This window comes from Loxodonta africana, chromosome 1 (genome assembly GCF_030014295.1).
Source record: "Loxodonta africana isolate mLoxAfr1 chromosome 1, mLoxAfr1.hap2, whole genome shotgun sequence".
NCBI classification, from domain to species: domain Eukaryota; kingdom Metazoa; phylum Chordata; class Mammalia; order Proboscidea; family Elephantidae; genus Loxodonta; species Loxodonta africana.
The window spans coordinates 3,550,253-3,578,251 of NC_087342.1; the positions used below are offsets into that span (position 1 = coordinate 3,550,253).

General features: G+C 39.4%; 1 protein-coding gene across 50 annotated transcripts in view; it reads right to left on the minus strand.

Annotated features, from left to right (window-relative positions):
* Positions 1–27,999, minus strand: part of ZBTB20 (zinc finger and BTB domain containing 20) — a 1,035,663-nt gene that overhangs the window by 260,963 nt on the left and 746,701 nt on the right. For 36 of the 50 annotated variants that reach the window (XM_064283302.1, XM_064283702.1, XM_064282699.1 and 33 more), the window contains one exon: positions 20,834–20,933. The exons of 11 other annotated variants lie outside the window; for them this stretch is intronic. The gene's annotated coding sequence lies outside the window, so the exon portion shown is untranslated. Of the gene's footprint in view, positions 1–20,833; positions 20,999–26,894; positions 26,968–27,999 lie in introns of all 50 variants that reach the window. 3 more of the 50 variants (XM_064283191.1, XM_064283116.1, XM_064283196.1) reach the window with 2 other exon arrangements.

A 27,999-nucleotide genomic window follows, 5' to 3' on the forward strand; every position in this document is an offset into this window, starting at 1 on the left:
TTTAAAAACGATGCTCATTCACTAAAATTTCTCTTGCTACTTTTGACATGAAACACGCAGTCTCTAATTATTCTGATCAAGACGGTGAAATACAAAAACAAACTTTAATTGTGTTTAACAGATATTTAATCAGGACTCACTGAACTACAGATTAAAGCTGAAATTCATAAACCATAATTACCCGATTGTCGCAATCTTTTGGTCCACATTCTCCTTCCGTCTGGGCGTCTGGCACCTTGCCCCGAGTTTCTTTTACTGTCTTCTCAGCTTCGTTACTGTTCGTGTTTTCCAGCAGAGACTTAGCACAGATTACAAAATATCTGTTCTTGGCAACTTTCTTCATTAGCTTTTTTTCCCCCTTGCAAAAAAAGTTTATTTTTTTCTACCAGAGTAGCTGGAACAGGCATACGTTTACGGTGCTTTGATGACATGAGCTAATTACACAGTTATCAGCAGATAACACGGTAGTGATCGCCAGAGTGACTACCCAGTTATCACGTAGGTGTCATGTGGTTTCTCCAGTTTACCGGGTGGTGTGTCCCAGTCACCATGTAATGACCTCGTGTCACTGCAGCATTGTTTTATGGAAAAGACTTATCTCACCCTCACAAACCTTTTCTGCCCCATTTGAAAAACATGAAGAAATGGAGTACTTAGTTTCATTTCCAGTACTGCTCATTCTCAGTAAGATGTTGCCATGTGAATTTAAGAGAAACACTTGTCTGCTCCTGAATATTTACTTTTCCATGGAGCAAACAGAGCCATGCTGTTTCTTCCTCTTCATCACTCCACCCACGTGAGAGAAGTCATTACCAACAAGACATACCTTTTCTCTTTTGTTAAAAAACAAAAAGACAACAAACCACCAGAAAAAAAAAAAACAAAAAACAAAAAAGGCGAAAACAAAAAAAACCAAAAACAAAAAAAAACCAAGCAAACAAAAAAGGCAAAACAACAACAACAAAAAAAAACACAAAAAACAAACCAAGCAAAAACCCCAAACCCACCCTATTTACTTAGGATTCGTTTAGTCTGGCACTTCTCCCCTTCTCTTCCCTTTCAAAATCTCAGTCACTCACATTTGTTTTTCTCCTAGAATTATGGTGTAAATCACTCTTAACAAGCTAGCTTGAAACTTCTCTCACTCAGTAGCAACACAAAACGCCAGTGTAATGGAAACGTGGGACTGAAAGCTTGAAACTTTCTAGCCAGTTCTTTTGGGCCACTCTTCAGAAGGGCATGCCGAGTTTCCCTCAAAGTGTGGTAACCCTGTGACACACAGCTAGGCTAACATCACAGACCGAGGCAAGAGGATAAAGAGAAGGCACTGGCAGAAGAAAAGGTTGGTGGTTCCTTTATTTCCCCCAGTTGGGCAGACAACCCTATGAAGCAAAGACTGCAGTTGCTACTTCTTTAATCTCAAGTTGATGGCTGGAAGTTTGACCTCACAAAGACCTCGAGATAGGACACAGTACCTGAGCTTTCCAGTTTAAAACAGGATGTCCGTGGCTTACTTTGTAGGCCCAGATGAAAGGTATTTACCATTCTGCTTTTATTAGTCACCTCCCAATCTGTCTGAAAGCTGCCCATTCAATTGCACATTTAACTCAAGTTGGAGTAAAAAATCACCTCCAGGTTGAGGAGGGCCAGAAAAATTGCTACCCCATCCTAGAGCATTGTTCTTCAATCACACAGAGCCTCTAAATACAGCTGACAGCCTTTGAGATGCAAACAGCTCCACTTTAATATACCAGAGGTCCCCTTCACTGCACTGTTAAACGTATTTAGCAGAATCTTCTCGGAATAATTTGTCCCTAGACCTGAGGATGCACAGCGATTTTGAGCATTTTAAGCTAACGATAACGGTTAGTGCTGAGAACAGATGTACCTGGCTGTGATGTGATCTATTCCAGGAGGCTTTTATGAGCTGTTCATTCCTATCGACTTAGCATTTTATGTCTGTGCTTTTGCCTGGTGTGATGGTTGCAGAGGGGTGTCATATGTGTGTTTTCCTGATGTGTGATGGCTGCACAGGGGGCCATGTGTATTTTCTCAGCGAAATGGCTACACGGGGTGTTGTGTGTCTGTTGGCCTGAAGTTACAGTGGCACGTGTTATCGTGTGATGGTTTCACCCACTTGATGGTTGCTTGCAGGGTCCTATGTGTATCTTTTCTCCTAGTGGGATGGTGGCACTCATTGCTGTACTAGTGATGGACATTTCCAGCAACTATCTGTCTACAGGGTCCTGGGGAAAAATTGCAGTCAAATCAATAAACAGTGCTAGACAAAAAAAAAAAAAAAAAAACAGGACCCTGTAAACATGAAATGACACCCCTGCATAAATGCCTTTTCTTACCATAAAAACATAGCATGTTAAAATCCAAGGGGTGTTACCTTATTGGCACTGGGATAAAATTTCTATGGTCTCTCCATCTCTTTCAGATAATTGTTTGCAGGGAGGGGGGTTGAGATTACTACTGTTCAGAAGACTTTTACACATGAATCTATTTAATGACACTTTTCACTACATTGTACTACACATCAGCTCTTATACCTCATCCTGACTTGCTCTGGTATAATAGCTGATATTCTGAAAGTGAATACGCCTTTCATTTATTCCTACAGTCTCACCAAGCCCTCTCCTCTACCCACTACATCACACACTCAAAACCCCCTCCCTTGCTGCTCTCTCATCTCTCTGTATCCCTCCTGTGTTCACCAAAGGGAACTGACAAAGGAAAGAACCAATGAGGTTACCATCTTTTGAAACCCCTAGAATACAGATGAGCTGGGAGGCATCTGGAAACAAAACCAGACACTTGAAATCAAAGAGACAAGTAAATTACTATCCTAATCTGGAAAGAATAACTAAAGGTGTCAGTGGGGTTCCACTGATAGCACTTGGCCCTGGGCCAGAATGCCAAGGGTTCAAACTCCACACCAGCATTGGGCTCAGGCCCAAGACTTGCCACCACAGGGCTAGCAGCCTGTGTGGCAGTGTTAAAGGTGTCAGCCTTCCGAAGAGAGGTCAAGTACAAATCCTTGTGCCTGGCTGTCCTTGCTCCTCAGGGGAGTTCTGAGGTAACCCTAGCTGCCTCCTCAGCACCTTCCTCTGTAGGACTGCTCTTGGGGAAACTAGTGGTGCTCAGCACCAGGATTTGCTAATATCAGTATCGTACATTCAGTGAAAAAAATACCCCTTTTCTAATGAGAGCTGAGGCTGCTTGAAGACATAAAGCATGTGCAAAAAAAAAAAAAATCCAACTGCAACCCCCACACCCCCCCTAAAAAAAAGGAGAAGAAGGAAAAAAAAAAAAACAAAAAAACCCCTGATGTCTGTCCTAAAGATTCTTCCATCAATGCAAAGAGCTAAGTTTGGAAAACTAAAACCACGTGTCTAAATGAAAGGAAATGTTTTCATTGGAACAGCTTCCATGTCTGGTACACTTGCATAAAAAGTATTGCATAGCATTTTAGAGCTAAAATTGCTATAAAATGCTTAATACAGTAAGAATAATTATGAGATTTTGCACGCACAGCTGGTATACAACTAAAGTCTCAGCCACAGATTCAATGGAGCATGGGAAAATCATTTATAAAAATTCCTGGTATGCCAGTTTAACTCACCATCAACAGCCCATCAACACTTCCTCCATTCTTTAGGTGGATAAGGAAGATATTTACCTACTGAATGCTTTCTCTCTTTTTTTTTTTTTCTTTCATCAACGTCATTCATACTTGATTCAAGAAATTCTCTTCATTACTTGACAGTGGCAATATAAGTTGTAATAGGACATGAATGACCTGAACAAAAGGCTTCTCCACTGAGCAAAGAAGTTATGAACAGTAAATAACGAACCACCAGACCAGATTATAATGTGTATGTTCAGTATTTTCCCCTTGCTTACCTCCCTTTTATTCTATTCCTTCACCTCTTCTTATCGCCCCTCTTCTTCTCTAAGATTCCAATCCTTGGGTGGCTTCCTGGGTGCTGTGAATCCCCCTGCCACAGCCCACCTGGCCTTGCTTTCTTTTCCCCTGGAGAGAACTCTTCCTTCATTTTCTCCCCAATCCAAATACAGTGGCTCTCTTCCACTCCCTCTAGCTCCTGCTCCAGCTATCAGTCACTTGAAAAGAAGCTCAAGTAATTTGGATGAGTTGTTAATGGTTGATAATAATTTAAAATAGTTTAGTTCTTGATTAAAAAATGAGTTGAGAGTCAAGGAAGAATCTCTTTATTGTAGTCTTTCAGGCTCTATGGAAAGTGTTGTGCTAGGTAGTGGGATGTTCTAATCCAAGGTGTTGCCATGTGCTCTGTTGCACTGTCTTGGTCATGAGGAAAGACACCACTGTGGACATATGCCTTGGAAGCCCTGTGGGGCAGTTCTACTCTGTCCTATCGGGTCGCCATGAGTTGAAAGTCCAGTCTCGGAAACCCCGTGGGACAGTTCTACTCTGTTCTATTGGGTTGCCACGAGTCGGAATGCCAGTCTTGAAAAGCCTGTGGGGGCAGTTCTACTCTGTTTTATTGGGTCACCATGAGTCAGAATCAACTTGACGGCAATGGCTTTTTTTTTTTTTTTTTTATGGGTTTAAGGGGCAACCTAGGGCTAGAAGGCAGCATGGTACAATATAAAAAGCACTGGACCAGAATCAGGAAACCCATGTTTAGATACCAACAAAGTTTGCCACGAAGTGTTTGGGCAAGATACTCAGCTTCTTCAGCTGAGAAATGAGGCCCTTGGATCAGAAAGCCTTCAAGGTTTTACGACATTCTGTGACTCTCTGACTGAAGGTCAGTTAGCTCTCCTGGCTTAGCTGCTTCCTCCACCTCTAAGTAAAGAAGCTGTCATTCCACATGGAGCCATCCTAACTAAAGGGGCGTTGATGCTAACAGGCAAGTACTAACCTGTCTGCCTACTGGCTGCATATACTACTTCTGAACTGGGTCTTTTGTGCTATATTTCCTTATTTATTTCATTCAACAAACATTTAATGAGCATTTCCATATATGAAACATGGAACTAGTCACTGAAGACAGGGTTGAACAAGACACCAACTCTGCTCCCTAAGAAGCACAATGATTCTATGATTCTTATCCACCCTTTCGCTCTCCCTCCTCTTCACTTCTATGCATCAGCCCACATGTAGACTTCTAGAACTAAAATAGCAGTGCAGAAAAAAATAAGAGGAATTAGACTTATCTGACCACATTTCAAGGTGCTATTTATCTTCAACAAAGAATATGATAATTTGTATTCACAAATTGTACTCATTGAAGTATGCACTTCAGTAGCGTAAAGGATACTTCTTATTGAGTATTCTGAGGTCCCAGGTTCGATTCCTGGCCAAGGCACCGCAAGTGAAGCTACCACTTGCCTGTCAGTGGAGGCTTGCATATTGCTATGATGCTGAACAGGCAGGTTTCAGCAGAGCTTCTAGATAAGATGGACGAGGAAGAAAGGCTTGGCTATCCACTTCTGAAAATCAGTGAAAACCTTATGGATCACAATGGTCTGATCCCATTTGGGCATGGGGTCACTACGAGGCAACTTGACGGCAGCTAACAACAACAATTTGTGGCAGGAGCAAAACTTTGCGGGGGGGCAAGAAGATTATAAAGGTGAAATAGGCTCTTCAATATAAAGCTGATAAAATCCTAGGATACAATCTATGACTTCTTCCCGTAAATAGCTTCTGGGAAAGTGATATCACAGAATATTTTTGTTTTCAGACTTCTTTTTTTATTCCTCTATGATTTTCCATTCTGATCCCTCCAAACACGTGTTCCTGATTTAAAATAATAGCTGTCACTTACTGTGCATAAATCACGTAAATGACAAGTACGTCATTACATGGGTTTAACACAACTCTGCAGTGTAGATACTACCACCCTCACTCTCGTTGTTGTTGTTGCTGCGCGGCCCTGCACCCTTCCCCGTAGGGCTTTCATTGGCTCGTTTTTGGAAGTAGATCACCAGGCCGTTCCTCCTAGTCTTAGCCTGGAAATTCTGCTAAAATCCGTTCAGTATCCTAGCAACACGCAAGCGTCACTGTCAGATGGGTGGTGGTTGAGCCTGATGTACACCGGCCGAAAACGGAACCCAGGGCTCCCCTACGGAGGGTGAGAATTCTGCCACAGAACCACAGCTGCCCCTTCCTACACTTCATAGGTGTAAACACTGAGGCTCCGGGACACTGAGTAACTTGTCAAAGGTCATACAGGCAGTGTGCCGAGTTGAGATCTAAACTCAGGTCTGTGTTTGCCTATGGTACATAGTTCCACAACCATTTCTTGGCTCGGCCAAATCTAACTCTATTTAAAACATAAATGCTTGAATGCTTTGTTAGCAAGCAAGGAAAACACCCTTCATATTCTTTCTTCACTTTCATTCATTATATTACATACAGTGCAATGAAAACAGGAGATGGTTAAGATTTTTCTATGTAGATCTGGCTGCCTTTTCATATTTATTTGGACTGAAAGTAATAGATTAAATTTGAGGCTCTCAATCAAAGGAAAAGATGGAGTTATTTGCCATCTGAATAAGTATTTGTTATTAATTGATCAGACATGGATAAGGTGTGTTATTACATCTATATTTGTGAGGTATGGTTTATGTTGTTTTACTGCGTATTGCTTGGTGCTGTTTTTCATTTTCTTGGACTTTGGGCTTTTTGTTTTGTTTTTATGAATTTAGTCACAGTTGGTTATGTTTTGAACTTTGTAAAAATGTAATACTAAGGGAATGAAAAAAAAAGAAAAAGAAAATATTTTCAAAATGATGTCAAAATCAAATCTACCCCTCACTAATTTGATTTGTAAGGAAATGGAGAACAAAGTACTGCAAGCAGAATGCTTTTAAATACATCCTAATTACTTCAATGTGCAAACGCATTGACTAAATCGAAGCCTGAATTTAACACTTTGCCCTTCGATTTTGCTTATTCATCTAAGTTCTATAGGTAGCAATTCCAGGAAAAAACAGGAGATAAACTTCAATATAGCCATCTACAGTTACTGGGGTCAACCCATTATTCTAAAATTCCAGCTCACCTCTCAAGCCAATTCACTTTGGACTAATATAAAGATCATCAGTCCAAACAATACAAAATAGCAGATAATTACTGCAGCTACTTAGGGTTTTCCCAACTGACCCTGTCTCTCCTATTCTCTTCTGCCTCCACTGGGGCGGGGCACAGGGTTGAGGGCTGCAAAGCTCCTGACAGTAAAGCCACATAGGCCTTTAGCGGAGTAAGTCCTGGGGAATGATACCTCGGGGACTGGAGACGATCCCTGAAGAAGGCTGAGATGGAGTCATGATGCCAGGCTTACTCAGAGGATGGTCTTAGACCAGACGCACCAGAACTCCCTGGCAGGCACATTAAAAATACAGCTTTCAGGGTCTCACACCTCAGAGCAAATCAACTGAATCAGTATGTCCTGAGGTGGAACTCCAAGGTCTACATTTTAAACAAGTTTCCCAAGTAATTCTTGTGTTACTGAAGTCTGAAAGGCACTGGCTTTGTACTTAAGAGCTCAGATTCTGTGTCCAGAGAGAGCCTGCTCTTAACCCTTTCCTGTGACCTCAGTCCTTAAGATGCCTGTGTACCGGGGACCTGCTCTGGGAGGCATTTTCTCTATAAAGGAGAGCCCAAGTGCCTGCTGGGCAGTATGCTAAGTGATATGCAAGACTTCATTCAATCCCTCCACCAAGAACCAGAAGATAATCACTATTCTTCTTCCCATCTTTCAGGTGAGGAAACGAATTCAGAGAGATTTAGTAACTTGCCATGGGTGACACACTAATAATTGAAAGACCTCTTAAGACCTACACCATTTTAACTCTTAGCCTTGTAGACAAACATGTTCTTGAAAGATGATTACTCTCCAAGGTGTTCTCTATTGGGCGATATTATCATTGTTAAAGAGCTTTCATAAATCCTAGTAAGATTGGGTTCTATAATAATATACAGGGTGTGCGTGTTTGTATCCAAGTAACTTTTTCCTAAGACCATCTCATAGCCACTAAATTCATCTACACTGAGCTGTGAATCCGTTCAACAATCGTGCTTTGCCAGAGCCTGAGGTAGCGAAGAGAAATAAGACACAGCCTTTGTCCCCACTGGACTTTGTTCTGGAAGAGAATCCAGCCTGTGTACAAATGGTTCTGGGTTAACAGACAGTGGAGTCCTGGGGAAGGGTGAGCGGTTCATTCTCCTGGCAGAAGAAGGAAAAGAAGGTGAGGTCTGGAAAGTTTTAGTTACCCCAGCACTTTGCCACTGGCTAATGTAAAGAATTTAGATTTTTAAGAAGATTGAATTTTCACTTAGACAGTTTTGTTAGAAAGGGGGGAAGACTAACTTACTTGCATATTTTGAGCCGATAAAACTTTTATCTGGTTCATTCTTTCTGGCACCCAACTGGGTTTCTTTTTTGGCTAAATTTCTGGGTACGGAGCCAAGTAAATTGTTGTGTTTATTCATTTTTACATAGAGCAGCTGAGATTCTATTCTTGAGACAGCCGCCTAATAAATTTCCTCAGTAGTACTTTATCCCACCCAACAAAAGTGACTCTACAGTGACACACTGACTTCGTCCTTTAGTTCATTTTCATTTGTTTCAATTACTCAAAAGGCTACTATTAGACTATCAAATATATACAAGAAGAAAAAATTTGGATGTTAAAAACAACTGAAAATAGAAAAAGTGATATAGGGTTCTTCCCTTGAGATAAGAGATGATCTTATATAAATGGAAATATGGTTTGAGAATATTAATGTCAGAACTGACAGATGGACTAAAGAAAATTAGGTTCTGGTATGTCAAAGCCAGGCTGATGACCTCAGGCAAATGTAAAGGTCCAAAAAGGAATAGAGAGACTGAGAAAAACTGGGAAATAGAAACAAGATGCTATTCAGGTTGAGGAAGATGAAAATCTATACCCTAGATATTTCAGAAGCTTAATAAGTTTGAAAAGCAAAACGTTTTAATTCCTTTAAGAGATAGCACATAGTAGACAAGTATTCTTAAATTGAATTGTTATCAAATTTGGGATACATGCATTATTTGCTGGTTGCTTAAATTTTTTATTTTTCTAATCATTAGAGTAATGCATGCTATTTTTGGAGCATTTAGAAAGTTCAGGCCAAAGAAGAAATAAATGTAAGTTTAATTCCACCATACAGAGATAACTACTGTTCATATTTCAATGTATTTCCTTCCAATGTAACCACATATTTTTCTAATTTTAATTTTTCTCATTTGAGATATTAAGTATACAAGTTTGTTTCTTTTTAATCTGGCATTTTCGGTTGCGTTATTTTATGAGCATTTCCTCATAACATAACAATACCCTTTAAAATATCTTCAATAATAACGTATAGATATATGTATATATTACCTATAATGATATATATATCTTTTCAAATATTCAGATTTTGAATATTCTGAATATTTTTAAGATGGTTTTTCTGTTCTTTCACTTTTATAAACAACATTGTGATGAACATCCTTGTACATAAATCTTTGTCTGAGTTTTTACTTCCTGTAGACTGAGACCCTGGTGACGTAGCGGTTAAGTGCTACAGCTGCTAACCAAAAGGTCAGCAGTTTAAGTCCACCAGGCTCTCCTTGGTAACTCTACAGGGCAGTTCTACTCTGTCCAGTAGAGTCGCTATGAGTTGGAATCGACTAGATGGAAACGGGTTTGGTTTTTTTTTTTTGTTTTTATAGATTGAGACGAAGTTAAACACCAATTGATTTCTAGATGTGAAATTACTGCGTCAAAAGATGACCTTTTTAAAGAAAGGTTGTTGAAAATGTTGTTAGCTGCCATCGAGTAGATTCCAACTCATGGCTACCCCATGTATGCAGAGTAGAACCGCTCCAGAGGGTTTTTTTTTTTTTTAAATAAGGCTTATTTTTAGTTATTAGATTGAAAATACATAAAATTACTATTTCAAATTGCTATAAAAGTTTCTAAATGCTCACTCTCAATCTCTGTACTCATCTCACTGGTAACAGGCAGTAAGTACACACTCCAGTTCTGGTCCCCAGACCACATATTTTCTTTCCCAAATTTTATTTATTTTGTTGTTGTTGTTGAGAATATACATAGCAAAACATACATCAATTCAACAGTTTTCTACATGTACAATTTCCAAAAACCCAAAAACCAAACTGACTGCTGTTGAGTCGATTCCGACTCACAGCGACCCTATAGGACAGAGTAGAACTGCCCCATAGAGTTTCCAAGGAGCGCCTGGTGGATTTGAAGTGGCAGCCTCTTGGTTAGCAGCTGTAGCACTTAACCACTGTGCCACCAGGGTTTCCATATACAATTTAATGACATTGATTACATTCTTTGAGTTGTGCAACAATTCTCACCCTCCGTTTCTTCGTTGTTCCCCCCTCAGCAATATAAACTCACTGCCACCTAGGGTTTCTATCTAATCTTTCGAGTTGCTGTTGTCGACTTGATCCCATAGAGATAGTTCTTAAAAGAGCATAATGCTCAAGGCAAGCCTTTTTTTTTTTTTTAACTAGTTAAGCTAAACTATCATTCCATTTTAAGATGACTTCAGAGGATATTTTTGGTTTAAGGTTTAAAGATTATCTCAGGGCAATAGATTCAGGGGCTCTTCCACTCTCCACGGCTCTGGAAAGTCTAGAGTCCATGAGAATTTGAAATTCTCTTCTGCATTTTCCCCCATTTGGTCAAGATTCTTCTAGGGAATCTTTGATTACGACGTTCAGTGATGGCAGCCAGCACCACCTAGTTCTCCTCATCTCGTGCTAAAGGATGCGCCACAGAAGCAGATCACCAGGCCTGCCTTCCGAGGCAACTCTGGGTGGGTTTGAACCACCAACCTTTTGACTAGTCGTCAAATCATTTGCCCCACCATGACTTTTTAAAAGAAAGGTTCTTGATAATATAATGCCAGATTACTTTCCAGAAGTTTGTGTTATACCTCTACCAAAACAGATGAGTGTCAGTGTTACTACCTAGTTACCAGCATAGAGAATTAGAATTAGTCTCTTTATAAATCATGCCTTTGAGTGCTAGTGCCAATATTTTTTTCATACGTTCATTAGGTATTTGTACTTATATTCCTTTTAGCTGTTCTTTTTGAACAAATATGTATTTCCGTATCTCTGTAGCTTTTACTTCCATCTCATCCTGATTCTATCACCATAGCCTGGCCTTGACTCAGCTTATCATCTCTGCCTGGTCTACCTTCCAGATTATTCCATTCAATGCTGATCGAGTACCTACAGTAACTCCCAGCCAGTTATTTATCTACTGGCTAAATTCAACTGCCTTATTGAGGGAAAAATTAATCCCATTCCTGGATATCTCCTTTTGAATTTTGTTGACACTTAGGCTATTGCTGGATGAAATCTATATGCTGTTATGTTTTCATATGTGTGTATTTATTTGTATTTATATGTCATAGATGGGCAGATACAAATGCAGAATACCAGGACATAAGAACAGGAGGGGACTTTAGAGAGTATCAAGCCCCACTCTTGACATTCATAAATGAGGAAACTGGCCCAAAGAGTACAATGAATTGCCCAAGGTCATAGAAAATAGTTAAATGACAGAACTGAGAAAAGAAACCAAGGCTCCTGATTCCCAGTTCAGTGTCTTTTAAATAGAGAATAATAAAAAATCATTTTTACAATTTAAAGAAGAGAAATAGCTAGAAAGACAGTTTAATTTCAATCTGTTGTTATGGATAAAAAATTGTTAAATCATTCCACATAGAAGGCTTGAGTGTTCTTATAAACAAGAATAATATGTACTTCTAACAAATTGATCAAATGTGTCATTAAAATTTTCATAAAATTTGCACATCAGTAAACGACCCAGCTTACACCAGTTGGCTTTTTTCTTGCTAATCTCATTGTTGGATTTAATCTGCTTTGCTACAATAGAAGTACAGTGTCTTTTGTATAGCATGTTGCAAATCATCATTAAGTTTTTTGGCAATATCTAGTGGTATTCAATGAAAAACCAAATTTTCCCAGCAAATTTATATAAAGAATTTCCTTTGACTAATAGCTTAGGATTTTAAGAGCTATACTTAAAAAATAAAACAATAGAGCCTACTTCAAAATGCCTCCATTGAATGTAGCAAACAACGTGAACTATTCTGGAAAGAATATGGGCTATTAGCCACGGAATATGATACCATGATTGCTATTGAGTCACTACCTCATATTCAAGAATCTCACAGTACGTGTCAAATGAAAACTTATCAGTAGTTGCTGATGTGAGAATGGGAATTGCCAAATATATTTGTTATTTGTGGGGGAGAGGGAACTGGGCAGAAGGGGCAGATGTGGAAATGGCAACTAGCAGGACTAACTTGGATAGAGGCTCTATTCATGGCCAAGGGTTGGTTCACAGAGCCCGTATTTGCTTAACAGAAGGATGGAGAGAAAGAGTATTTATTAAGTCGTATGGCATTTTAACAATTTACAAAATCCAAGGTTGAAATGAATAGGTGGGTCATCCAGTGCCACAGAGAGACTCAGCTATGTTTTCTTGCTCTGTGTGCACATGTCTGTACACAAAACAGGCCCACTCATTCGACACTCAACAAATATCTATTAAGCATGTACACTGTGCTAGGAACTTTCGACTACTCACAATAAGTGACCTGGTTTCTCGTGATGATCTTTGCCGCTGTGACATCATAAAAATTAATAACAATCTTAGGTATAGATAATAAAATAATGAATTATAACTCCCCCCCCAAAAAAAAGAGAGAGAGAGAAATTAGGTGATAGGAGGAAGGAAATGAACAAAGTGCATGCTAAATTTCTCATGTCATGTAGTATGCAATTCCATCAATGGTGATGATAAGTAAAGAAAATAGGTCCAAATGTTTACAAAGTTAACAGTAATCATTATTAGAAAAATAACCCATGCTTTATGATTTCCAAAATACCAGACTGATAGCAAGCAAATAAGCATAGTCTCATATCAAGACAGAGAGTGAGACAGAAAAGACTAAGGAAGCATTTTATACATATATATGTATATGAAATATAAAGTAAGATTTCTGAGGTAGGATCAGATATATCTTTTGCAACAATAATATTAGTTAATTTAACTAATTTATTAAAAACAAACACCATAACACAGATTAAACACACACACATACATACACACACAGAGAAGTTAATTAGAGGGGAGTCGTTAGGATCACTGGGGCCCCGGTGGTGCTGTGGTTAAGTGTTTGGCTGCTAACCAAAAGACTGGCAGTTCGAATCCACCAGCTGCTCCTTGGAAACTCTATGAGGCAGTTCTGCTCTGTCTTATAGGGTCACTATGAGTTGGAATCGACTTGACGGCAATGGGTTTACGGGTTAAGATCACTAGCATTGATACTGGAGAAACCTAAGTTCAAATCTTACTTCTTACGAGTTATAATGTCTTTCCTAATGGGGGATTTACTTAATTTCTTTATTTTATTTTCCTATTCTAGATGATGGGAATGAAAATAACTGATTTTAGAGAGGATTGAATAAGGTAATACATGTAAAGCTCAGTGTTTAGCTCAACTAAACATGCAATAATAGTAAGGTTATTTATAATATTTATTTTTAAATGAAGTGTCTCATCAATTAAAGAGAAGTAAAATCAAAGGAGTGTGGATCCAGATTGTTAACTGAAAAAAAAAAAAAAGATATAATATGTGTAGTAAAGTATTTGGAGTCCCCGAGTGGTGTAAATGGTTAATGTGCTTGGCTGCTAACAGAAAGGTTGGAGGCTCGAGTCCCCCCAGAAGTGCCTGAGAAGAAAGGCCTGGTGATTTATTTCCAAAAAAAAAAAACCGTGACAGAAAACGCTATGGCACAGAGCTGTGCTCTGACACACATGCGGTCCCCGTAAGTTGGAATCGACTTGGTGGTGACTGGTGGTAAAGTATTTGGGCTTGCCCAGAGAGGGGTTTGACCTTTGACCTAGCTCCTGGGTGGTAACCTGTAAACACTCAGAATTTCCTCAGTGATAGGGGTCTCTTTATTATTCACAGTGAGCCCCCCAGACCACACCTGGTAGTTCATGCTAACGAGACGATTCATGTTAGGCCCCTCGGGCCATGTGGTATCAGCCCTGCAACCACCGGCGACTGGAGAGTTGGAAACTGAATTCAATCATGTGGGCAATCAATCAATCAATCAAACACGCCTACATAATAATTCCTGACACCAAATTTGAGTGATCTTCTTGGGTTGGCAATACTCCATGTATTTTGTCACACAATTCCAAGAGGATGACGTGTCCTGAGGACAATGGGAGCTTTGTGTTTGGGATGCTCTTAGATGCAGCCCTATGTGTGTGTTTTTCTTTACCCCCATTGCCGTAGAGTTGATTCTGACTCATAGTGACCCTATAGGCCCGAGCAGGACTGCCCCATAGAGTTTCCAAGGAGCGGCTGGTGGATTTGAACTGCTGACCTTTTGGTTAGCAGCAGAGCTCTTAACCACTGTGCCACCAGGGCTCCTGTGTCTTTCTTTGGCCATTTCTAATTTGCATCCTTTCTCTGTAATACACCATACTGTGAACACAGTAGCTTTCAGTGTGTTCTGTGAGTTTTAGCAAATTATTGAATCTGAGAGTGGGTTTTGGAACCCTCAAACTTATAGTTGGTGTCAGAAGTGAGGGCAGTCCTGGAAAACTATGTCCTCAGATCTAGTAGTTTGGCTAACTCTGGGTACTATATAACAGGAGAAAACAGAAAAAAGTAGATTCAGACTTAAAAAGAAGACAATTGTTTCTGCAAAGTAGAAATGGAACAGAAACTCAAAGCAGTGAACAGGGCTGAAGCCGTAGGGCTGCTGAAATCTGCATCCAGAAGCACATGGTGGTGGCGGGAAGTCTACCTCCTTGGAGTAACGGGGCCACAAAGGGCGCTGTGTGAAATGATGCACCTGAGCCTGGATCACTATGTCAAGCTGTAGGCTGCAAAAAGTTTGGCTAACTCTTGACGGAAGCAACAGCCTCTACAGGAGTGGCAGACCCTGAGAGAAGGAAGAATAAAGACACCCTCACGATCAAAAGCTCTCATAGGAGAAACTGAAAGCTTGCACTGTAAGATCTGAATTGGGACCAGCAGCCCAGGGATCCAGAAAGAGGCAAGTGCAAAGAAGAACAACAAGGAAAAGAAAACCAGGAAACAGCAGAAAAAGCCTATAATCAACATTAACCTGCAAACAAAATTCTAAAACCCAGCAAGAAATCTAATGCTAAGAAAAACAACCAGCGTGATCAATAATTAGAACATTCTCTCCAGGTGAATTTGATTTTATAGGATGGTCTGACCATGACCTTAACATCAGTATGTTTGGGATGCTCAGAGATAAATAAAGGAATCGTATCTGTAAAAGAACAAGAAATTATTAAATAAAAACAGTGAAAAATAAGAAAAGGTGAATAAGATAAAGAATCAATCAGAAATCTTAAAAATAAATATATATTCACTGACACAGAAGTGCTACAGATGGAATAACGAGATAGGACAATTCAAGGTGAGAATCAAGAGTGTTGAAAGGTAATGTGAAGGAATTTACTTTGGAAAAAATTATAGAAAGTAAGATAAATTTTTAAAAAATGAAAAAGCACTTGAGATATGGTAAATCGACAAGGAAACACCAACGTATATATTCTAAGAATTCCAGAAGAAGAAAATAGAGGAAATGACAAAGAAACAATTAAAGGAAAAAAAAAAAAGCTAAGAATTTTTCAGAATTGGAGCTCTCAGATAAAAAGTTCATCTTGAGTTCCATTACTAATAAGTCAAAATAAGTGCACATCCGGACACATTTCTAGAAAAACTGTAAGACATCAAGGATATAGAAAAACTCCTGAGGGAAAGACAAATTACCTACAAAGAGACAAAAAATAGGTTGAATAGCAGATTTCTGTTAACCGATAATAGTGGACAAAACAATAATCAAAGATATAACTGAGTTATATGTTCAATACGTTGAACAAAAATACTCAGATAAATTTTTAAAATACAAGGCACAGACATTTCAGACATACAAAACAGAGAGTACCACACCTGGCCTTCATTAAAAAATTACTAAGAGTGAGCCTTTTAGAAAGAAAGATAGAATCCAAGAATTATGGTGGACATAGATAACTAAAATAGCTAGGCAAATATAATCAAACAGCGATGATAAAAATCAATGATGACCATTTTTGTATATGTTTAAAAGCAAATAGGTAAAACTAAAACTTTCTTCAACTATAACAATAACAAGATTGATGCTTAATTTGTAGACAAAACATGTCAGACTCCTTTTTATATTAAGGAGAAATCCAGAAAATTAAAAAACTGATTTTATATTTTAGTAGAAAAATGTTAGAATAACCGCTCAAGAACAGGTAAGCCATCTCTGGGTTTAAAACACACCAGTAAAATCTACGTACCACCATGTACCAGGTCACAGGAGAAATTACAGATTTTTTTTTTTTTCAAATAAAACCAGTAAAACACATCCTCTCATTATAATGCAATTAAATTTAGAATAAATATTAAAAATAGAGGAAATACATGTTTAGGAAGTAAAAATATACTCCAAATAACTCCATTAAATAATAATAAAAAAAACAATCAAAATAGACATTAAATATATTTAAAATTAAAAAAAAAACTACCTATCGAAACATGGTAGGCAGCTAATGAAAAACAGGATAATTTAGAGTCTGGAATGCATTTTTAAAAATAAAAATATTATTGAAAATAAATGAGTAATAATTCAACTCATGAAGCTAGAAAAGAAAAGTGGTCTAAAAGTATAAGAGAGTGGAAGTAAGAAAACAATGCTTATAAAAACAAAAAGTAATGACATGGAACACAACAACAACAAAAAATAAAAAATAAAGAAGATAAACAAAATAAAAAACCAGCTTTGCAAAAAGTAAATAAAACAAAAAAATATCTAACAACTATAAAGGAAAAGAAGGGAAAAGGCTCAGATAAATAATATGAGGGATAAAACCAGTTGCCGTTGAGTCGGTGCTGACCCATGACTCGTGGTCTCCACAGGGTTTTCAATGGCTGATTTTTTGGAAGGAGATCTCCAGGTGTTTTTCTGAGGTAGCTGTGGGTGGACTTGGACCCATAACCTTTTGGTTATCAGCCAAGCATGTTAACCATTTGTACCACCCAGGGACATAATTAAAGATAAAAAGAGTTTAAAAATCATAAGAATATTATGAACAACTTTATGTAAATAAATTTGAATTGTGGATGAACAGCAAACTGTATATTTTTCTAAAAAAATGTATCTGTATCTATCTATCTGTCTGTCTATCTATCTATCATCTATCTATCTGTCTATCATCTATCTGTCTGTCTGTCTATCTATCTAAATGAACAAACAAACAAACAAAAAAAGCAAACCCACTGCCATGGATTTGATTCTGACTCATAGCAACCCCACAGGTTTTCCAAGGTTGTAAATCTTTAAGGAAGCAGACTGCTACATCTTTCTCCCTCAAAGCCATTGGTGGTTTCGAACTTCCAACCTTCAGTTAACAGTGGAACACTTTATCCACTGCCCCACCAGGGCTTCTTATATCTATACCTATGTGTGTGTCTGTCTGTCTATTTATATAAACCGTAAACCAAACTCATTCCCGTGGAGTTGATTCCGAGTCATAGCGACCGTATATATATATATATATATATATATATATATATATATATATATATATATATATAAAACTTACCAAACTTGAATTAGGAAGAAATGGAACACTTGAATAAACGAATAACCATAAAGGAAGCTGAGCTGATAACCAAAGTCTGCCCTACATCCCTCAACTCCTGTTGTTAGTTTTTTGTCAAGTTGATTACGACTTATGTGGAAAAGTTCCGTAAGATTTCCAAGGCTTCGACCTTTTGGAAGCAGTTCACCAGGCCTGTCTTTCCAGGTGCCTATGGGTGGTTTCAAACACCAACCTTTCGGCTAGTAGTCAAGTGTTTAGCCATTTGCACTGCCACCCAGGGACCCTCCTCAGCCCCTACTGGTGAAAAATACTAGGTCCACATGATTTTAGAGGCAAGTTTAACCAAATCTTCAAGAATAGGTAGTCCCTATCATATAAAAACTGCCTCAAGAAAAGAAAAAAAGGAAACGTTACCTAACTTCTTTTTGAAGCTGAAATCACCATTATACTAAAATTCTACAAAAACAGTTTAAGAAAATTAAAGATGAAGCTACCTTATGCAAACATACTACATACAATATCAATAAATTAAATTCAACAGTGGACATACACACACCCATATATCTGTATCTAGATATAGATATCTATTGTTTATTCCAGGAATATAAGAAATGGTTAATAGCAGGACACGTATTGTCATATAAAGCATTCCCACATTAATGGGAAATTTTATCATATTATTGATGCAGAAAATGTATTAGATAAACTTTGTCTAGTATTTCTGATTTAAAAAAAAAAAACAGAGCAAACTAGAAAGATGGTGATGACTCTCTTTATGCAATAATTTTCATCTACCAAAATTCTAAATGAACACCACATTCCCAAAGTATTTCCATTAAAATAAGAAACAGAAAGATAAACAGGAATCAATTTGAAGGCAATGGGTTTAATGGCAATTAAGGAACAGTGGTGTTAGCATAAGGATAAACAGTCCACTGGGCTGGAATAAGGTCCTAAAAACAGATTTGATGTAGGAGAGAGATGGCATTACAAATTAGTGGCTAAATGATTAATTAATTCATTAAATTGTGCTGGGATAATCAGTTATTCACATGGAAAGAAGAATAAATTGAATAAAATTGAGTACATGTAGAACCCAAACCAAACCAAACCAAACCCACTGCTGTTGAGTCAATTCCAACTCATAGCAACACTACAGGACAGAGTAGGACTGCCCCATAGGGTTTCCAAGGCTGTGAAACTTCATGGACGCAGACTGCCACATCTTCCTTCCATGGACCTGCTGGCGGATTCCAATCGCTGACCTTTCTGTTAGCACCCGAGTGCTTTAACCACTGTGCCACCAAGGGCTCCTCACATGAAAAATACCATATACCAGAATAAAGTCTAGAAAGAATAGAGACCAAAATACAAAAGGCAAAACTTTAAATCTGTTGAAAGAAAATACAGGAAAATTTCATTGTGACCTTGGGGAACAGAAGAATTTCTCAAATGACATAAAACCATAAAGGAAAACATCAGTAAACTTAACTGCATGAAAATTAGAAGCTTTAAAAAAACAAATTCCACTACAGACACAGTAAAAAAAGAAACCACAAATTGAGAAAAGATATTTGTAGTCAATATAGCCTAAAGTGTTAGAATCTAGAATATTAAAACCATAATAACAAAAGCCAAAACAAACAAACAAAAAAACCCCTCCAAACTATCAATAACAGCAAAACGACCCATTGGAAAGATGGTAAAAAGATAAAGGTAATCCACAAAACAGGAAATCCCAAATGGCCTATAAGTGAACAAATTTAAATGAGATATTATTTAACCCCCATCAGATTGACGCAAATTTTAAGCCTGACTTTTCTAAATTCTTGTCAAGTATGTAGAGAAACGGTTACTCTCACAGAATGCAAGTGAGAATATAAACTGCTACTACTACTTTGGAGAGAAATTTTATAAAACCTAGTAAAGTTGAAAATGCATGTTTCCAATAGTTTAGCAATTTCACCTCCATGTACACACATTTATAAAAATGCTAACTCCAGTATCGTTTGTGATTGGAAGACATTCGAAACTGTCTAACGAGAGAAGCAATCAATAAACTTTAATATACTTTACATGTCATAATATAAACCAAAACCAAACCCATTGCCGTCAAGTCAACTCTGGCTCATAGCGACCCTACAGGACAGAGTAGAACTGCCCCACAGGGTTTCCAAAGAGCACCTGGCGGATTCAAACTGCCGACGTTTTGGTTAGTAGCTGTAGCACTTAACCACTGTGCCACCAGGGTTTCCTGGCACAGTGTGTGACTTAAATAAAACTAATTCATGGTGATAGAGGTCAGAACAGTTTTGCTTCTTTTGAACCTTTTGTTAAAGCTTTGGAAAACATCGCCTGCAAGAAGGTACAAAGGAGTTTCCTCAAGTACTATATATGTTCTGTATCTTGATTTGGGTGGTTGTCCCCTGGAGGTACACTTGCCTAAAAATTCATCAAGCTACACACTTCATTTGTGTGTCTGTTTTCTACTGTATATACTTTACACCAGAATAATAAAATATAAAAATAGGTTCACAACTAAGTATTTCAAATTATTAAGATTTATTAAACCTGGGTGCTGGCTTCTCATGTTTTCATGTTATTCTTTATACTTCTCTGTGTTTAAAATATTTTACATTAAAAATTTAAAAGAAACAGGCCACTGCATTTCCTAAGTAGAACTGACCAAAGTCAAAGAAGGAACTGGCGTTATCTTCTTTTCACTGTCCCTGACAACAGAACCCCAATATTCCAGGAATCAATAAGCATTTCACAAGCAAACACACTGACAAAGTGATCGTTTTGTTGAATGAAAAGCAAGACTTTCAATGCATTTATTGACTAAGTGTAGAACCCAGGTTTCCTTAAGTGAGTGGCCAGTGGGTTATATTTTTGATACAGACACATACCACAAATACACAAAGATCATCCATTTAGGTTTTTCAACTGGTGAAGTGGGGAATGGGCTGCCAAGGACTTTTCTGATGTGAAGCGACAGGTGGCTTTGCTTCAATATTGCTATTTGCCTCTGGGTTTCACCTCTGGTTTCAGAAAAGAAAAAAAGAGACGATACCTTTTCAATGCTGTATTTCAAGCTGACCGTATGGAAAGCAAGGTTTTATTCCAGCCAATTCTCTTTCTCTCACAACGTGGAGGAAAAGTGCCAGCCACTGCTACGCTCGCCATGGTACAGATGTTTGGAAAATGCAAAAATAGAGAAACGAAACAAAAAGAAAACCTTCAAAAATAAGTTTTGCATAAATGAAAATAGAGTATATAATTGCCATAGCTGCAAAAAGGTAAATGCATTTTTTTAAAACTCTTATGTTTTTTTAGAGAAAACGAAAACAAAAACATTGATGCTTCACTTAATTGGTGTTTTACTGAAACTAACAATTATAAGGCCCGACTCTCAAACATGGCTAGAAGTGGGAATAAAGACACACTTCTTTTAATCTGATAAATGATTTCTTATCTACAAGAATCTTAGAAGATGGCCTGCTGAAATGAATACTTATGAAAGGAATAAAACCTGTTGCCTGATTCTGACTCAAAGCTACCCTACAGGATAGAGTAGAACTGCCCCACAGGTATCCAAGCAGCAGCTGGTGGATTCGAACTGCCTACCTTTTTGGTTAGCAGCTGAGATCTTAACCACTGTGCCACCAGGACCCCATTAAAGGAATACCAATCCCGTTGCCATCAAGTTGATTCCTGCTCATAGTGACCCTACAGGACAGAGTAGAACTGCCCCATAGAGTTCCCAAGGAGCGCCAGGTGGATTTGAACTGCTGACCTTTTGGTTAGCAGCCATAGCACTGAACCACTACGTCTCCAGGCTTTCCATTAAAGGAATAAAAAAACACGTTTTCAGATACCAAAACGGGAATGGCGTAAATGTTTCTTCGAAAGCTGACAAGAGAACAAAACTAATTGAAATAATAAAGGTGCTTCACACCACTCTGACAAAATACAGCTCGATCAACCAGATGCTGTCAAGCCGGTTCGGATTCATGGAGATGCCATGGGTACAAGAGTAGAACTCTGCTCCGCAGGGTTTTCAGTGGCTGATTTTTCAGAAGTGGGTCTCCAGGCCCTTCTTCCAAGGCACCTCTGAGTAGGCTCCAACCTCCAACCTTCTTTGTTAGCAGCCAAGAGCGTTAAGCATTTGCTCTACCTACCTAAAAAAACCTACCTAGGGACTCCTAAAATCATAGCTTAGGAAGAAAGAGCTGGAAACCGTTCAAGTGCACTTCCCTTAGTTGGCTTTGTTGTTGTTAATATTCCCAGTTTCACTTCCACAGCAAATGCCATCACAGATTTAAGAACAGCTATGTAAATTGCTAATAACTATGGGACGGAGGCCTGGTGGTGCAGTGGTTAAAGAGGTTGGCTGCTAACCTAAAGGTCAGCAGTTCAAACACACTAGCCACTCCGTGGGAGAAAGCTGTGGCCGCCTGCTTGCATAAAAGATATACAGCCTTGGAAACCCTATAGGGCCCTCGCTGTGAGTCAGAATCCACCGGACTATATTGGGTCTTTTTTGTTGTTGTTGTTTTTTGTATGTAAATTATTAAAGTGAGAATGTCTTCGTTCAAGAGAAAGTTTTAACAAATGTGAGGTAACCTCTGGGAGGGTGTTCCCTGAATCGAAAGTCAGACCTCGGCTTTAGGTTGAACTCTGTCAAGTTATTTAACATCTTGGAGTTTCAGTATCCACATTTCTAAAATCAGAGTGTGATACAAAGTCATAGCCCAAGTCATCAAGCTCCTTTCCAGCCCTAAAATTCTATGGATCTAATGAAAATTACTCCAGCCCAAGAGGTTTTTTCTTCCTTGCTTGCTTTCTTAAAAATAAACAAATAAGTAAATAAAATAATAATAAAACACACACAGACTAATCAGCTATGCCTCTGAATAAGAGGGAACTTTTTTTTTTTTTGCTATTATCTATTTCCTTATCTGTATTTAAAAAGAGCGTTCTCATAAAGAAGATTTTTATTTTTTCAGAATCAAAAATAGCACATTATTTCTTTGCCATTTAAGCTCTCTTAAGAAGGGAAATATAAAATCACTTCAGAAATCCTGTTAGGAACCTTAAAAAGAAAGAAAAGGTCAGTAAAACTCTAACATTCAAATTGTTCATGTACATGTTTTCTTTGGCAAGAAATATAAGTACCTTCTCCCCTCACACTAGCTTACTTCCTTTTCCGGGGACATATCCCCAACTCTGTAAACCGTGGGACCCTCTCATCACGCCCTTCCCACCTCCCACCTGTCCTCAGAGGCAGTTGATCCACAGAGCTGAGGCGTGGATTACAATACCAGATTCTGGGATGAGAGTAAAACGTTTCACCTAGGAGACACCACCGGGGCTCACATGTTAAGCCTAAAAGAAAGTTATGCTGCACCACTGCTCTGGCCAGAAATCCGGGTTGTCATGGCTGAACAATGATCATCCTTTTTACACAAGACTTTTGCAAACAGGAGCCCTGGTGGCCCAGTGGTTAGGAGTTTGGCTGCTAACCAAAAGGTCAGCAGTTCAAATCCACCAGCTGCTCCTTGGAAACCCTATGGGGCAGCTCTACTCTGCCCCATAGGATCACTAGGAGTCCGAAACTGTATGGCAATGGGTTCTGGCTTGTTTTTTATTTTTATTTTTTTTCAAGTCAAAGCACCTGAGGCACCAGCCAGAAAATAAGCCTGAGAACGCAAGTTTTGCAAGTCAATATTTAAACCAGTCAAGACACTACCAGTGCACCCTTAACAGACCTTCTGAAAGGCCTGAAAAGGATAGAGGGCATCTGACACCTTGGTGACTAAGAGAAGCTCAGCTTTAGGAAAAGGCCAAAGTCTTAAGGCAGAATGCTCCATTGTTCCAAGTGCCTGAGGCACCAATAGAGGCAGGACTCAGCAGGCAGGGCTCCCATTACAGGCTCCTTCTCTGCAGGCCGATAAAGCTGGAATTCACCCCTGCACTCAGACAACACTCCTGGGTGGGTCCCCAGGAGAGGCGGGTTCCTCAAAAACAGAGAAGAGGGGACATTTGCACAGTGTGTGAGCACTCCCTGCTGGTAGCTGGGCCTGAGGACGAACTGGTGGTGTCTTAGGGCTGTCTAAGGTTTCTGGGAGGAGACTAGGAGACACCTGGCACTGTCACGGAACCAGAGCCTTACTCTTATTAGGTTTAACCCAAAAACCAACAAAAAAACTCGCTGCTGTCAAGTCGATTCCGACTCATAGTGACCCTAGCGGACAGAGTAGCACTGCCCAATAGGGTTTCCAAGGCTGTAATCTTTACAGAAGCAGGCTGCCACATCTTTCCAGCTGCTGACCTTATGGGTAGCAGCCGAGCACTTAACCACTGTGCCACCACGGCTCCTTCTAGGTTTAGATAGCTCCAAAGGTTATTCTGAATGAGGAGGAAGTTAGGGGAGGCTACCAAGAGGAGAAACTCCAAAAACTGGCAAAAGCTTTGTGTGAAGCTGGTCTATGACTTTCGTTTAACTTTCCCAACTATGAACATTCTAGAAAGCATGCTCAGGGCGTGTGTGTGCCTGTGTATTTAGAAAATAAATTTCGTGCTGCTCATTTTGCTCCAGCAAGGGAATCCTTGGAACGGTACAATTTGTTTACAATATTTAAGTTCTACCAGAAATCCCATCTATCTCCCTGAAAAAAAGGCCTGGTGTGTTGACTCTATCACCTCACTTTTATCGAATCAACAGCAACGGGTTTGGTTTTATTTATTTTTTGTTGTTTTAGTGAACCTTAGACAGGCAGTTGTCGTTTATCTGTACAGGCCTGGGACAGCAATACCGGTGTCTCCATACTGCCCTGCTCTGTTAGGGTTCTTCTGAAGAATGAAAGGAAGGTCAAAACGGTAGCCTGCCCAAAGCAGCAGTATTTCAGTGGCAGGACTAATTTGCTTGTCATCAACTTGTTAATGCAATAGTCCAACAGTCTCTGACACGCAGAGTGTCAGCTAACTTCAGCAGATAAAGGGCCTAGAACTGGAAGCTGCTGCAGATGCTGTCTGTAGCTCAGACGAAGGCTCAGCAGAGCCAAAACGTCAGCAGGGCCCGTTTGTTCCATACTTTCCATCGGGCTCTGAGAAAGAAATGTTAGATTACTGCAATGACAAGTTTGTGACAAGCAAGTCATTTGTGCAACTGGTGCGTTCCTGTTTTTATCTGTTTACCATTCAGACTTGCGAATGCCATTTCAAGCACTTACAGGATTTCTGACTCCCATTAAGGGGAAATGGTTCCTCCATGTTTAGAATTTTCTGCCTCAAAGAGAATTAGTATGCAATTATTTATCCCTGTGGTCACGGGGTCACACAAAAGCACTCTTCAGTTGTTTAGCTGGACTCTGGGATCATGGAATGGAGTCCTGGGGACTGGATAGCTGGGAGGATCAGAAATTTCTCATCTAGTTTATTGGAACGACTACAAAGCAAGCATGTGAGAGTCAATAAATTTGTGGCCAGCTTGAAATACCTGACTCTTTTGCTCCAGGATCCTATAACAAGGCCATATGCCTCAAGGCACATAAACTCACTTGTAATGAGTAGATACTGAGAAGCCAAGTCCTGCCTATGTCACAGACACTGACGTGATCTTCCACGGGATAGTTTTGGTGACAAGGGACTGCTTGAGGTATTGAAGCAAATTTACAAGGTCTGCGCCCTGTATTGTGTGCGTAACCAGAGAGCCAATCCAAATCAGAAAACATTTTAACTGTGTGGTATAAAATGACATTGTAATATAAAATTAACATGGGGGATCATCCTCTCCAGGCTCAATTTATTCATAGTAAGTGGAGAACCTGGCACATTTGGGACCAGAATTTTTTTTTTTTTTTTTAATTTTTATTGTGCTTTGAAAGTTTACAGATAAGTCACTCTCTCACACAAAAGTTATATACACCTTGCTATATACTCCTAGTTGCTCTCCCCCTAATGAGACAGCACACTCCTCTCCACCTTGTACTTCCGTGTCCCTTCAGCCAGCTTCTGTCCCCTCTGCCCTCTCATCTCCCCTCCAGACAGGAACTGCCCACATAGTCTCATGTGTCTACTTGAGCCAAGAAGCCCACTCTTCACCAGTATCACTCTCCATCCCATAGTCCAGTCCAATCCCTGTCTAAAGAGTTGGCTTTGGGAATGGTTCCTGTCTGGGGCTAACAGAAGGTCTGGAGACCATAACCTCCAGGGTCCTTCTAGTCTCAGCTGGACCATTAAGTCTGGTCTTTTTACGAGAATTTGGCGTCTGCATTCCACTGCTCTCCAGCACCAGAATTCTTGATCCTCTCATGAGATTCTTCATCTGAGATCACTGAGGGACTTTTGTCAAGTCATCTTACCCTCCTGGTGGGGAAGGACTAGGAGAATACTCATATCCTTTTCTTGTTCACCTGATGTGAATGATCCCAGGACTAATGTTATAAAAAATGAAGAGTGCCTTCAGAACTCAAGAACAAGAACAAACCAAAAAACCCAGACCCATTGACATTTGAGTCGATCCTGATGCCTGGTGATACCGTGTGCCGCGGAACAGAAATGCCCGAGTTAGCTGTAATCCTTACGGAAGCAGATTGCCAGGCTGTTCTTTCGATGTGCCACTGACTAGGTTCCAACTGCCAACCTTTTGGTTAGTAGCTGATTGCAAACCGACTGCATCACTCAGGTCTCTAAATGGCATGTATTCTTATTAGGATTTTAAATTAGTCATTTCTGTCTGTTGCTGGTACTGAACTGATAATCTTAGGCATAACTCTTAAAGAATATAGTGGCATGAGGTTTTGAAGCAGGGAGATAGACACAGGATCTGGGGAAGGTAAACTGTCCTGAGGCAGTTCAAAGCTGGAACACAGCATGGAAGGTCAAGGATGAGACAGAAAGTAATGACATAAATGATCAGAACATGGTATGGGTGACTAGAGAATATTACAGAAATAGATAATAGAACTTGGCTGAATAAAAATTATTAGTAATTATTTACCAGATACTACAAATGTTACATAATTTACTTGTAGAATTTACTTTTTACAAAAACTCTATGGTCTATATATTATCATTTTTTTTTTTTCCAGATCTCGAAACTAAAACTTTAGAAAATTTAAATATCTCACCATGTGTAAGTATTGGGGATTTGAAGCAAGTTTTCACAGACTTCAAAGCCCATAGAGTCTTTTTTTGTGTGTGCTGTAAGTGAAAGTTTACAAATCAAGTCAGTCTCTCATACAAAAATTTATACACACCTTGCTATGCACTCCTAGTTGCTCTACTCCCAATGAGACAGCACACTCCTTCTCTGCACCCTGTATTCCCCGTGTCCACTCAGCCAGCTCCTGTCCCCCTCTGCCTTCTCATCTCCCCTCCAGACAGGAACTGCCCACACAGTCTCATGTGTCTACTTGAGCCAAGAAGCACACTCCTCACCAGTATCATTTTCTATCTTATAGTCCAGTCCAATCCCTGTATGAAGAGTTGGCTTTGGGAATGGTTCCTGTCTTGGGCTAACAGAAGGTCTGGGGACCATGACCTCCGGGGTCCTTCTAGTCTCAGTCAGACCATAAAGTCTGGTCTTTTTACAAGAATTTGAGGTCTGCATCCCACTGCTCTCCTGCTCCCTCAGGGGTTCTCTGTTGTGTTCCCTGTCAGAAGCCCATAGACGCTTAACCACTAAAGAACTAAAGTCATTCCCACCACCTTCAGAAGACTTCTCTCTTTGAGTTTACTAGAAAATATTTTAAGGTGTAAACGTGGAAATTAAAGAGTTTGGTATAAAAGGGCCACTGAGAAGGTTCTGCCTATAGCTATGTTGCTGTCCTTCTTCAGCCTTTGAGAAAGCGGAGCTTCATCAAGGTGGCCTTCCTTATGTCCGGCCTGAGCTACTCTACCTAATACACTGGGGAAGCAGTCAAAGGGATTCTAACCTAATCATGTGTCTTTGTGCTGTGAATGCAGGGTCTTTGGCGGCATCTCCTTGTGTCTATGCCAACTCCCTTCTCTCTGTTCATGTGTATCGTCTTGAGTTTACCCTGTTCTTTGCTCCAGTGTTACCTCTAGGGAGCCTCCTTTTGTCATTTGTCTGCTATTCTTTTTAGGTGGGGGAAGGGGCGGACATCTTTCTTCCCATGACAAGGATTACTCAAACAGTCTAAACTTCAAACTTTGCACAGAATGTTTCCTTTGTTCCTTCCTTTGGCTTTGTTTCTTTTTAATGATAGCTTT